This window comes from Herpailurus yagouaroundi, unplaced genomic scaffold, assembly GCF_014898765.1.
Source record: "Herpailurus yagouaroundi ecotype Mexico unplaced genomic scaffold, PumYag 139, whole genome shotgun sequence".
Taxonomy (NCBI): Eukaryota; Metazoa; Chordata; class Mammalia; order Carnivora; family Felidae; genus Herpailurus; species Herpailurus yagouaroundi.
This window is the reverse complement of record NW_024412394.1, coordinates 48984832-48998926: the sequence shown is the minus strand read 5'-3', so window position 1 is coordinate 48998926 and position 14095 is coordinate 48984832. Positions and strand designations below refer to the sequence as shown.

The 14095-nt window shown below is 41.9% G+C and overlaps 1 protein-coding gene across 3 annotated transcripts in view; it reads right to left on the bottom strand.

Annotated features, from left to right (window-relative positions):
* The window catches only part of ANKRD6 (ankyrin repeat domain 6), a 216411-nt gene that overhangs the window by 95968 nt on the left and 106348 nt on the right, over positions 1 to 14095 (bottom strand). The gene's annotated exons all lie outside the window — the stretch shown is intronic.

Below are 14095 nucleotides of genomic sequence, written 5' to 3'. Positions count from 1 at the left end.
CCTGATTCAAGGTGTCCTTCTCTCAAAAGATTCCTCCAATGTTACTCTATCATCCAGGCTCCCAAGGCCCAAATCCAAAGTACTCTGAGCTCAAATCCCGGCTTGGCCACTTATTTTGGACAATGTATTTAATAAATCTAAGCTCCTTTCCTCAGGGTACCTGGGATATGGGAAAGATCTAAAAAGCATTGTAAGCAAAAATGGCAGGATGGTGCTTTCAAGGTGTTCTGAGTACTCTTGTGGCCAAATAGGAAGAATGACAGTTTTTACCCATTGGGCTGTTACAAACATTGAATGAGACCAATACAAAATAATGTAACGTTTAAACCTCACTGTAAATATTTACCAAACCGGACTGCAAGTGTGTGATGTCAGTACTCTTGGCCTCTCTTCCTACCTTCTGATTAAAAAGCCTTTCTGTTCACTTCCTCTTCTCTAAGGAGAATGTCCTAGCCTAGCCAGAAAGGCTCCTGGACTTCAGGATGCAGAATTAGAGACAGCAGAGAAGAGAAAGGAGAAGGTTGACTTGTCAAAGGAGGCCAAACTAATCTGTACAACAAAGAGCTGGGAGAGAAAGAAAGAAGTGCCATGCAGGACAGAGAATGGAACAAGAGTTTCTGCAGGGTGGTGGTAAACAATAATAGACTTCTGAACATTGTGGAATGTGAGAGGATTTGGGGGAGTGGGGGAGGTGGGGAAGGGGATGTGAAAATCGTTACTGGGAGTTTAGGAACTGGGTTTCCTTTAATTTTGTAAGAGCAACAAGTAAATGATGACTATTTTTTTTTTAATTACTTTTGGTCTTTGGATTATGATTCTTTGACTGTGTCCCTACAAACACTAGCCCACATGAAACTGAAATTCTTTAGGGTTACACTTGTTTACAAGGTCTTTGCTCTCAGACTCAGCTTCTCCAGACACAGGGACTGTGTCTCACTCCTTTCTGTAAACCCAATGCAAGCACACAGCCTGGCGCATGGCATATAAACAATAAATGCTTTGCTGAGCAAATAAACATATTTACGCTTATACAACTGGATCATAGACTCCTATGAACAAGTCAATGCTCTTATTTTTCCAGGTGTCCAAATAAGTCATTAAATGCTGGAGTTCAATGGTGGCACCCAAAAAGATATGTCATTGTCCTAATCCCCAGAGCCTGAGTACTAAATTATATGACAAAAGATATATTATGTTAAGGATCCTGAGAAGAGACAGTTATCCTGGATTATCTGGGTGGGCCTGAAATGCAATGACGTGAATCCTTATAAGAGAAGCAGAGAGAGTTTTAAGACAGGAGAGGAGGCCATGTGACCCCAGAGGCAGAGATTAGAGTGATGAGGTCACATGCTACCTGGAGCCATCAGAGGACAGATGAGAAAAGGAAGAATTATCCCCTAGGGCCTCCAGAGGGAGTACGGTCCAGCTGACTGACACCTTGATTTCAGACTTCTGGCCTCCAGAACATGAAAGAATAACATCCTATTGTTTTAAGCCATTGAGTTTATGGTGATTTGTTACAGCAGCCACAGGAAACTAATACAAATGCCTTATACATAATGGATGTTCAATAACTCTTTGTCAATTACCTGTCTGGGTCACTTAGAATCACAAGCTGTGCTTCCTGTTCAAAGTCACTCACCCACACTTTGTGGTAAAGAGCCAAGGGTTCTACTATGTCGCTTCAAAACTTGTGATGGCTGTTGTAACCAAGGGGCCCCTCACTACCATCCGAGAGATCATCAGGTTCCAGGGGCTAAGTGTTTGCTGACTGCATATTCTTACAGAATGTCCTTCACTCATTTCTTCAGGAAGGATAGTACAGTAGGGGAGCACTTGACAATGGCATGATGCCAACAGGAGAAATGTGTCATGCCATGGAGGGTGGACAGCCACCCTTACTGGGACCACTCCAACGGGCAGCCAACTCAGATTGAGTACTCAGCAGTCTACCTACAGGAAACACCAGTGAACTGAAAGAAAGCAATGTCAGACTTTCAGTTCCCAATTCTGTACAACAGTGCGCGCACACACACACACACACACACACACACACACACACACCATAAAGTTGCTTAGGCAACCCTGCAGACGCAATTTCAATTATGGTAAAAGGAAGTCTGAGATTAACATGAGTATCTGCTCAGAAGTAAACATCAAAATATGTTGCCACTCTAATTTCAGCATTATTTCTTCTACTTTGTTCCTCAGAGGACAGAGGCCTTCTCTCAGGGCTGGAGGAGGTCTCCCAGCCATCAAGCCCATGACCCTTGTGGGAGACCATTCAAACTCCCCCAGCCACACACACAGTCTGCTATGTGATCCTCCCAGAAATTATTAAGTCTGCTGGACCCAGTTTTCATATGAGTGATCCCATTTTAATCAATTGCACTGTCAGTAAAGTATTAACATAATATCCCTCCGATACTAGAATAAATACTATGATGCATCTCACTCCTCCTTCTCACCTCCCATTTCCCCTTACCCACATGACTTTCTTCAATAGCTCTTTCACAACCAGCAGCTTTCAGCAAGCATGGCCGGGTTAGATGTAATTTGATAGTAACAGTGTCTACCACCTATAAAAGGAGACATCCAGTGTGATGGAAATGCTGATACGACATCAACTGTTTCCACACCACTGTTTGCAGAAGACTATACACACATGGATTTCCCATCTCAATTCCCTTTTAAGAGTGGCTGAGGTAGGAGTGGGTAGAAGTAAGGGCAGAAGAAGGTTATTTAAACACTCCACCCACAGAGTGTGCTTCATGACTCTGGGCAGGTTATATAACTTTCTCGAGCCTTAATGTCCTCATCTGTAAAATGGGAATAATAATGGTAGCTACTGGCTTCATCAGGCAACTGAAAGAATTACCTGTGGGAGTAGATGACAAGCACTTAATATAGCACCTGGCACAGAGTAAGCACTCAGGAAATATTAATTGTGTCTGTGCACATGTATAAAGTTGACCAGAGGCTAAATTCTCGAATTAGATTTCCAAATCTTTCCCAACATTTAATCATTCTTCCATTTCTTCTTTATAGTTCCGAGGGGCTGCCCCAGGAAGAGCTTGGTCCCTTCACTTTTTACTCAATACACAGCATGACGCGGTGTTCGATTTCAGCACAGACCTTTGCTGGGATCAAATGTCCCTGTAGAGGAGGAGAATTAGGATTTCAAGTAGAGCCAGTCATCAGGGGGGCTCTGCAGTCTCTCCCCATACTCAGGCCATCACACACTGACAATCAGACACGTGCATGCTCGGTAAGATGGACTCTGACCTGTTAGACTCCACACCCCAGGAAAGTGAGGACCTATGTATTAGACGGAGGGCAAGCTTCAGGGGAATGCTCTGCCTGAAGTCAGTTTTCCTCACATTCGGCCTCTCCCTACCCCTGCTCATTTCCCAGCTCAGACTTTGTCTAAAATTAGTTACTGTTCCTATTTTCAGTTTCAGTTATAGATTAACCATAGGCAGATTTGGTCCTACATTCTTTTGCCAATAATTACATCGCATGACAAACACACCCAGTTGTCATCAGCATCAGTTATGGTGCATTATGTATTATTTATTTATTTACTTTTAACATTTATTTATTTATTTTTGACAGAGAGAATGAGAGAGCACAAGCAGGAGAGGGGCAGAGAGAGAGAGGGAGACACAGAATCCACAGCAGGCTCCAGGCTTGGAGCTGTCAGCACAGAGCCCAATGCAGGGCTCAAACCCAAGACTTGTGTGATCATGACCAGAGGTGAAGTAGGATGCTTAACCAACTGAGCTACCCAGGTGCCCCTATGGTGCATTATTTAAAGTTAACATTCCGCCACATCTTTACAAGGAGAAGAGATTCCTACAGTGAAGGCAGCAGGAAGAGAAATGACACTGACCTTGAATTGCTTATATATGCCCAGAATTAGCCCCAGAGATATTTATCCCCAAGAGTTTTAAACAATCTTAAAATAGTTAGGCCTCTCAGGAATTTCTCATTATTATCATAGTCAAACTATTTCCACAATGAAAATATATTTAATTAGTTGAGCTTCAGCAGTTTTCAGGAGACGGAGTCAACCTGAGAAATTACGAAGCATGAGAACCTCTGTGTAAGCATCCTAGGTGAAGCCTATGCCCTCCCTCTTCTGATAGTTTTCTCAGGGAATGAGGCTGTGCTTGTCTTCAGTGAAGGGTGTGTCTGGATTTGCTGTGATAGATGAAGCTTTCATTCTGGGGCTTCAATCACTCTTCTTTGGGACTCAGGCCTTGGGAAGAATTCACAGACCCCCTCCAGCCCTTCTTCAGGGGGGTCCTCCCCAAACCCTGGGTGAGGGACACTTCCACGCGTTCTGGGCAGATGGCCTCTTTGGCGGTCATTTGTATCTAACCCAATGTCCAAACAAAGAGCCTGGTGGAAAGAGGGCAATAGAGAAAAAAGGAGAAAGGCGGGGAGGAGGAGGAGGAACACAGGAGGAACATGAGAAGACTATGAGCCACCAGAGTGACAATGCACCCAAGAAGGTGGGGGGCACACTCAAGCTCAATCCCTTCCGATCTACAATCTACCCATTCCCAAACTACAAGTGTTCCACCCAGCCCAATCTCTGCTCAGTGGGTATTTGGTAAATTAATGCAGGGATTCCTTCTGACAGAACATATTTATTGCATTTTCATAGTCGGTATCATGTTTAGCAATATTTTATTTTAGAATTAAAACTAGAGGTAAAGAAAAATTGAAAACAATTATGTATATGTATATATTATGTGTGTGTGTATATCCATTCTTTCTCTTTAAACTTTATAATATACAGGGGCACCTGGGTGGCTGAGTCGGTTAAGTGTCCAACTTCAGCTCAGATCAGGATCTCACCATTCATGAGTTCGAACACCACATCAGGCCCTTCCCCATTCAGGCTCTGTCTTCTCTCTCTCTCAAAAATAAATAAACATTAAAAAATAAATTTAAGGGGCACCTGGGTGGCTCAGTTTATTGGGCATCTGACTCTTGGTTTCAGCCCAGGTCATGATCTCACAGTTTTGTGGGTTTGAGCCCTGCGTCAGGCTCTGTGCTGGCAGCTCAGAGCCTGCTTGGGATTCTCTCTCTCTCCTCTCTGCCCCTCTGCCACTCAGACTGTTTCTGTCTCTCTCAAAATAAATAAATAAGGTTAAACTTTTTTTTTAAATTTATAATATACAGAGAAGTGTACAATGTGTTGAACTTTCAGAAACAGAACAGACCTGTGTACCTAGAACCTTAGTCACCTAAATGAACCACCAGTAACCCAGAAGCCCCCCTCATGCACTTTTTTTTTTTTTGACAGAAAGAGAAAGTGTGTGTGCAAGCATGCAGGGGAGGGGAAGAGGAAGAGGGAGAGCAAATCCTAAACAGGCTCCACGCTCAGCATGGGGCTCGATCCCACAATCCACAACTGTGAGCTCATAACCTGCGCTGAAATCTGAGCTGAAATCAAGAGTCAGATGCTTAACTGACTGAGCCACATAGTCACCACCCATCCCATGCACTTCTAATTACTACTTTTACCCCCAAGCGTAGCCACTCTCCTGATTTTTGACAAGTTTTGCCTATTTTGAGCTTATATGAATGGAATCAAACGGGATGTCCTTTTCCGCCTGGCTTCTTTCAGTCCCCATTTTATTTGTGAAATTCATCCATATGGTTGCAAATAGTTCTACTCCATTCACTCTCTTGGCTATATAGTGTCCCATTGTATGAATATTCCACAATTCATTTATCCATTCTTCCACTGATAGGCTTTTGGTTAATTTTATGTTTTGTGTATTGAAAACAATGAGGCTATATACATTCTCACATGCGTGTCTTTGGTGAAGACATATACGCCATGTGTACTTACGAAGTGGAATAGGTGGGTCACAGGCATGCATGCATGTATTCAAATTCAGCAGATGTTTCTACGCATATTTCTCACCATCATGTATATCCTCTCGGTCTATGTGAATCATATAAGGCATGTGAGAGTTCCAGAGGCAGGAGTGCTGGGCACTAGATTTCTGTCTATTCCTCACTATTCTGGGAGGTACTCTGCCTTCAAAAAGTCATATAAGGAGAATAAACCTTTAACTCTAGTTTGCTTTTGTTATTTTTTATAACTATGTTAGAGCAAAAGAACTATCACTGCCTGAATATCATTAACTGGAAAATTACCTGCAGAGGAGGCTGACCCTGGACAGCACAGCCCTCTGTTCTAGGTCAACAGCAGTCTTGCCCCCTCTACCACTGGAACAAATCCCTCCACCCACTGGACGCACATCAAATGCCCCATGGATGAAAGGACGAGGACACCAAGGACAGCCTTTTATTTAGTTCATGACTTGTTTTTGTTAAATTAGACTTAAAAAGCAGTTGAATATATTCCAATGGTGAGAGATGAAAATGAAAATGGAAGCATAATTGCTCGTGTGTAAATCATGTGCTCCCTGGCCCACACACAGAGACTCAGGTTCACACTGCTTTACAAACATCTGCATGCCACCAGACAACTTTATGAAAACAGTAACAGAGCTCCAGAGGAGAAACCCCCTCCAGGAGACGGCTTTTCCATACTATGATAGTCTTCTAAAGGACTGCCTCGGAAACTTCCTTGTTTTACTTTCATACGTGAAAAAGACTCCAGAGTTTTCAAGTAAAAGTCCAGGGAAGTCACAGACATACCATGTGAATCAGCACTTCCACCTCCCAGCTGTATACATACACAAGTGAACTGAATACACATGATCACACAGAAACCTGCATACAAACATGTATACGTGCATACCTGCATTCACAGCAGCATTATTCACAACCTAAAAGTGGAAATAACTCAAATGTCTGTCAGCCTGATAAAATGAACACACAAAATGTACTATATCCTTACAATGGAATATTACTCAACCATAAAAAAGAATGAACTACTGATATATCCCATAACATGGATGGACCTTGAAAACATTAAGCTAAGTAAACGAAGCCAGACACAAAAGATCACATATTGTATGCTTGCATTTATATAAAATATCCAGAATAGGCAAATTCCATACAGACAGAAAGCACACTGGTGGCTGGCAGGAGTGAGGAGAGAGGAGAACGGGGAATGGCTACTAGTGACTATGGGGTTCCTTTCTCTTTTTTTTTTTTTTTCCACGTTTATTTATTTTTGGGACAGAGAGAGACAGAACATGATCGGGGGAGGGGCAGAGAGAGAGGGAGACACAGAATCGGAAACAGGCTCCAGGCTCCGAGCCATCAGCCCAGAGCCTGATGCGGGGCTCGAACTCCCGGACCGCGAGATCGTGACCTGGCTGAAGTCGGACGCTTAACCGACTGCGCCACCCAGGCGCCCCTCCTTTCTCTTTTTAAGTTTATTTATTTATTTTGAGAAAGAGAGTACATGAGTGGGGGAGGGGCAGAGAGAGAGGGAGAGCGAGAGAAAGAGTGAGAGAGAACGTCCCAAGCGGGCTCCGCAGCGTCAGCGCAGAGCCCAACGCGGGGCTCAAACCCACCAAACGACAAGAGCGTGACTGAGCTGAAGTTGGATGCTCAACCTCCTGAGCCACCCAGGCGCCCACGTATGGGGTTTCTTTTCGGGGTGATGGAAATGTTCTGGAATAGGTAGTGGTGATGACTGCACAACTTTGTGAATATAGTAAAAAACCACTGAATCTGTATACCTTATAAAGGGTGAGTTTATGATACACGAGATATTTCTCAATTTTTTTAAATGTCAAGTGAAGACCAGGGCATTGAAATCAGACAGCTGCTACACGCACTATGCTGTGAGCAAGCCATTTAAGCCCTCTAAGACTCAGTCTCTTCCTCTACAAAATGGAGATAATAAAAGAATGATCTCAAATGTCTACTGTGAGACTCAAGATGACAGTGTTTGGCACCGTGACCACATAGAAAGTGTCCAAATAAACTATTGCTGATGTTAACATTACAGAAATAGTAGAAATTGGCTTATAGCAAATGCACCTTTTGACATCCCCGGGATACACTCACCAATTATTTCTATCAGACGCACTAAAGGACGTAATTTTCTATACAATATATAAGGAGTTTCACTAGTGAGCTTTGCCGCTCAGTCCTAAGGGGGAAATCCTGCCATAAAGGAAGACATCAACAAGCAGAAAAATAGGGAGGCCAAGAGTTGTCCCCAGAGTTCCTGAGGATAAGCTGCCAAGGAACCTTTGTTGGCTGAGAATCAGCTGAGCAGGATGCCATCCCTCCCAACATCCCCAGGGCCTGGGAACAAGGCACCATGCTTGATGGCTTCCCACCTTACCCCGTCGTCCTCAAGTATGGGCAAACACATGAACACTGGGGCCACAGGCCAAAGAAGAGGCAGGCTCCATCACTGTATCTCTGAAACTGCTCAGCATGCTGCCTTCCTGGAGGTGGCAGGAGGAAGGTGTCATATTCTAGTTTCCCATCTCCAAGATCCACCTCTTACCAGAACAACCACTGCCCCCTACACCTGCCTAAATTTGTTGCTGGAACGCATCAAATTCAATCTCCTAAATAACAAGTTGTAACAGGATCTTTCTAGTTATCAGTTTTAGCAATGCCAACGGTCCTCCATAAATCAGAAACTTCCTTGAAAGTAATATTTCAGGGGTGACAGTTCAAAATTAATCCTTTAATTACCAAGGACTGAAGAAACACCGACTGCAGGGGGCAATCCTCTTCATGGTCCTGGGGACTGCTCATCTTGGTGAATGCCAATCACAGTGAGAAGATCCTCTTTTTTTCTTTTACTTTTTTCTAATTGTGGTTTGATGCAATTTTTAAAAAAAATGTTTTAGAACATCACTGATTGGCTGTACTGTTCCTTTCTCAGAAATTATTTACATATGTATAAAAACTTCTCAACTAGTATATACATTTCTTCTCTTAAATTTTCATGGCTTTGTTGGGTGTCAACATAGCTGCTAAAAATCAGGTGGTTAACAATGGAGTGGGATAAATTTAGGATTCACTACTTACTGGTTATTTTATTATGGAGAAGCTACTTAGCTTCTCTGAGTATCAGCTGCTGCTTTTGTAAAATGGACATATTCTGTATTTAATGGAACGGTTAGGGACATTAAGTAACATAGTGTTAAATAAGATAATCGACACATTATGTTATAGAAATAAGATAATGAATCCAGAATGTACACAGATACCAGCTTTTAGTAACCACTATTATTATCACTATTATGGAATTAGGCAAACATGCTTGACTCTAGTTCAATATTGCTTTCCTCGAGAGTTAGTCCATCTTTTGGGGTTGGAGACACTTGAGGAAACTGACTTCCTGTGAACCCTGTGAATGTATCTGTCACACAGGAAGTTCTGGATTTAAATGATGGATTTCTCTGACCTTGTCTTGTATATAAAGTCTCACGGAAACCTCCTGTTTCAGTCACTTGTGTGTGCCACTTCATCATTCTCTTGATTTCGCCTAGCCATCCACTGCTGCTACAACCAAAACCACTGACCATAGACCTACACAGCACCTCACTTGGGATGCAGTTTTTTTGACAACATGGAGTGGGTTTCCCTCAGGACACCTCTTGGCACAACCTATGTGTGTGGTGAGTTTACACGGATGGAGCCACCCTGAGACTTGCCATGGGGACATTTTGTGGGCAAGTCCCAGAATTCTGAACTCCCCAATTCCCTTGGACTTTCTGAACACCCAAAGCAACTTTTACTTGCTAGAGGAGAGCTGCCTCTTCTTGCCTAGAGACCAAAGACCTCACCTGAGGCCACTGCCTCATAAGGTGATGCTCCCCTTCCTCAAAATCCTTCCATCCCAGCCAATAATTAGGGTCAGGTTTCAGCACCATGTGAAGAAACAGAGTCCCTGTGCTTGCAGGAACTAGCTTCATAGTGAAGGACTTTCAGGTTCCAATGTTCCATACTGATGGAACTGAGGGAACACATGGGTCCGAAGGAGGGTCAGTGGGGTGAATGTCAGGCTTGATTGGTGAGAATTTATTGACACAAAAGCACTGTCTTGTAAGTTGTGGTTTAATACCAGCCACAGACACCTGAAGCTGGCATGGTTCCTGGAAGCCTGGGCCCAACAGTGGTCTACAGAAACTAAGAGAGATGCTGGAACAGCTGTAGCAGAATATTGAGGGAGGAGTCAAAAGGCAAAAAGGTGGGTGTGCTAGACTGGATTTATTATGAGAGAACTTAAGAACTCACTATCTGAACATGATCCCAGGAAGGCCAAGAGGTCACTTCCTTCCCTAAAGGGATAAGGGCACTAATGAGGGGGATGGCATCATGGAGAAGTCCAATGGTTCTGTTCTCTGTTGATGAGTTGACTGTAGAAGATGCTGCCATAGTATTGGGCTCATATGAATTAATGAGAAATGATAGGGTTCAAAATAGCAGGGGCCAGGTGGTGACAAGTAACCATCAAAGGCTAGGTGGATGTAAATACCATAACTGACAGCAAGGCCACAGTGGCAAACAAGGGGCTCTGATCATTAGGAGGGAATCTGTGGCAAAGCTAATCGGCCATGGGCAAGATGGGTAGACAACTGACTAGGATGTTACTTGATTTGTATAAAAAAGACAGTGAGCTGAGAGCAGAAGGTTGATATCAGTTGCTGTATTCATAGGTTCACAGGTCACTGGCTGAGGAGTGGTCTTGGGGAAGGACACTGCAATACCACCACACAGTTCATATGATAAAGATTCCTCTGATCCTTCTATACAAGGACACGGAACCACGTACTAAGATTGTTGGTACTGAGGAAAGTGGGGTGCCAGGTTTTTCCTGTTGGCTATGGGTCCAAGCTGACCCTGATCCCATGGGGCCAAAATGGTAGTTCTCCAACTGAAACAGAAATGTATGGAGTCCAGGTGATGAATAAAGTTGTCACCATGTCTATTTCACAGTGGGTCTAGTAGGTCCACAAAACCATCTTGTGGTTATTTTCCCAGCCTCCAAGCGTACAGATATACCAAGTATATATATATATATATATACACATATATATAATACACACACACACCAAGCGTATAGATACGCCTAGAAACTGGCAGAATTCCTGTAATGATTCCTTGTCGAAGAGTCAGGACACTCTCTCTGTAGAACAGGAAGACCTATCGATGTTATTTTTCTTGTATCTGTAAAGCAAAACATAGTATACTGTCCCTGGATTATAGTTGGCAGTCTGAAAAAGTAAAGTAAAAGGTAGTATATATTCTTTTACAAAATTATGTGAAGGAACATTCACATTACATTTGCCTTTCATCATGTCTGTTATTCCTTACGTGTCCATGATATTTAGCGACCTAACTTTTGCCCAGTATCAGGCAAGTTGAATATAAAATACCATAAAAACCCCAAGAATGAATACACATTTGGCAATTTGAGATTCAAAAGTTAAAAGATATTTATTTGGGCAAATGAAATCCATACTCTCCCCACAAAGTTACCTTTTTTTTTTTTTTTAATGAGCAGAAATACAAATTTGTTAGATAATAGAAAGAAAAAAATGACACCAGCTTCTGAAATTGTATTGGCAAGAATGCAGAGAAAGGGGAATCCTCTTGCACTGTTGGTGGGAATGCTAACTGCTGCAGCCACTGTGGAAGACGGTATGGAGGTTCCTCAAAGAGTTAAAAATACAAGTACCTTATGATTCAGCAATCGTGCTCCTGGATATTTACTCAAAGAATACAAAACACTACTTCAAAGGGATACATGCACCCTGATATTTATATAGCAGCACTATCTACATTAGCCAAATTATCAATACAGCCCAGGTTTCCACGAATTAAAGAATGGATAAAGAAGTGGTATTGGTGGCGGTGGCGGTGGTGGTGGTGGTGGTGGTGGTGGTGGTGGTGGTGGTGGTGGTGTGTGTGTGCACACAATGGAATATTATTCAGCCACAAAAAAGAATGAAATCTTACCATTTGCAATGACATGGATAGAGCTACCAAGTATAATGCTAAGCAAAATAAGTCAGTCAGAGAAAGACAATTACTGTATGATTTCACTCATACATGGAATTTAAGAAGCAAGCAAAGGGAAAAAGAGAGACAAAGCAAAAAAGACTCCTTTTTTTTTATTTTAGAGAGATAGAGAGAGTGTACACATGCACACGCACACGCATTGGGAAGGGGCAGAGGGGGAAAGCAAGAGAATCTCAAGCAGGCTCCATGCCCAGTGTGAAGCTCAACTCGGGACTTGATCTCATGACCCTAAGATCATGACCTAAGCTGAAATCAAGAGTCGGAAGGTCAACCGACTGGACCACCCAGGTACCCCTGGACTCTATTATAGAGAACAAACTGATGGTTACCAGAGGGGAGGTAGTGGGGGGATGGGTTAAATAGGTAATGGGGATTAAGGAGTGCACTTGTCATGAAGAGCACTGGGTGATATCTGGAAGTGTTGAATCCCTATATTGCACACTGATATTAATAGAACACTGCACATTAACTAATTGGAACTGAAATTTAAAAAAAAATGGTGAGAGCTATTTCTCTATGCAAAAAATCACTAGAAAAGCTCTACCAAGTACAAGGACTTTGAGAGTGTCAAAAGGATTTTGTGTCCTATACTATCCATGCCTCCTATGCCTCCGGATGATCAAATAGTTGATGAGATGAAGTTTCTCTTTGTAGAAGTATCTCATAGTACAGAAGCACAGAGATAAATAAAGGAAGAATGATAGAATATGACCACTGTATATTGCCTAATGAATTCATGGATCTCAGCAATCAACAGGTAATAACATCACAGAGAGAGACAGCAGCAACTGGACACTGTATACTTCCTGCCGGAAGTATATAACACCAAACGTTCCTCCCGCCCTCCAAAAAGAGCCTGACTCTGACCAAGCTTCCAGGAGATCTAACTACCAATTAACAGGAAATACAAAGAACAGAGGGACATGTTAAAGGACACCATGGGGATGGCTTTCTTCTAATTTGACTTTTTATTTCTAACATGTCTCAGTTTTTTAAATTATATCTGTAAATATAATAAAATTGCACTAGCAAAAATTTTTAATATATAAAATACAACCCCTAATTTTTATTCATAGATTAAAAAGACATAAAATAAGAATTAGGAAAGCTATACAAATTATTCTTTGAAAATGTGCATATAGGCAATTAACAGAAAACTGCTATTACATTCCCAACTTTCTGCCATTCTGCAGTCATAACTAAAGTTATGAAAATGTAGCAATTGCTCATATTATGAGGAATAAATGCTTACATATACACTTTGAATAAACACTCTGTATATCACTATTTAAAAATTTTAATGTGAAAAATTAGCTTGCTTCAAGTCTGTTAACCAGTGTGACCTAAAATGGATTAAAGACAACACTACTGGGGCACCTGGGTGACTCAGTTGGTTAAGCATCTGACTTCGGCTCAGGTCATGATCCCACAGTTTGTGAGTTCGAGCCCTGCATTGGGCTCTGTGTTGACAGCTCAGAACCTAGAGCCTGCTTCAGATTCTGTATCTCTTTCTCTGTTCTTCCTCTGCTCATGCTCTCTCACTCTCTCTCTCAAAATTAATCAAAACAAAAAAATAAATAAAACACTACTTACTGAGGATATTTATATGAATTTTTTCCAGGTTTAATAAAAATCATAGCAGAAAAAACAGTCTCACAAAGGTGTGACTTACAGGAATGGAAGAACAGATTTTAATATAACTTTAGCAAGCTCAAGATATTCACTTTTTAACCTTTATCTAAAATGAAACAACAGAAGTTACATTTTCAAAATTTATCTTCAATCTATAGTAGCCAATTCTAGTAATTTATCTTGTAAGGTTAAATTTAAGTTATCTTTCAATGAAATAAATGGACTTCTAGATTCATGACTTTCCTCTACATGCATTTTCTTTTGATGGACAATTAAATTCAAAAATGTTTCGTCAAATTCAAATGATGTTTAGTGACCACTTGTTATATATGTACAATATCATATGGATATTCTTCATTGATTGTGGTTGTAATTAATGGAATGTGTCATAACAATCAATTGAAACTGCTCTTCTGGGGCGCCTGGGAGGCTCAGTCAGGTAAGCATTAGACTTCTGCTCAGGTCA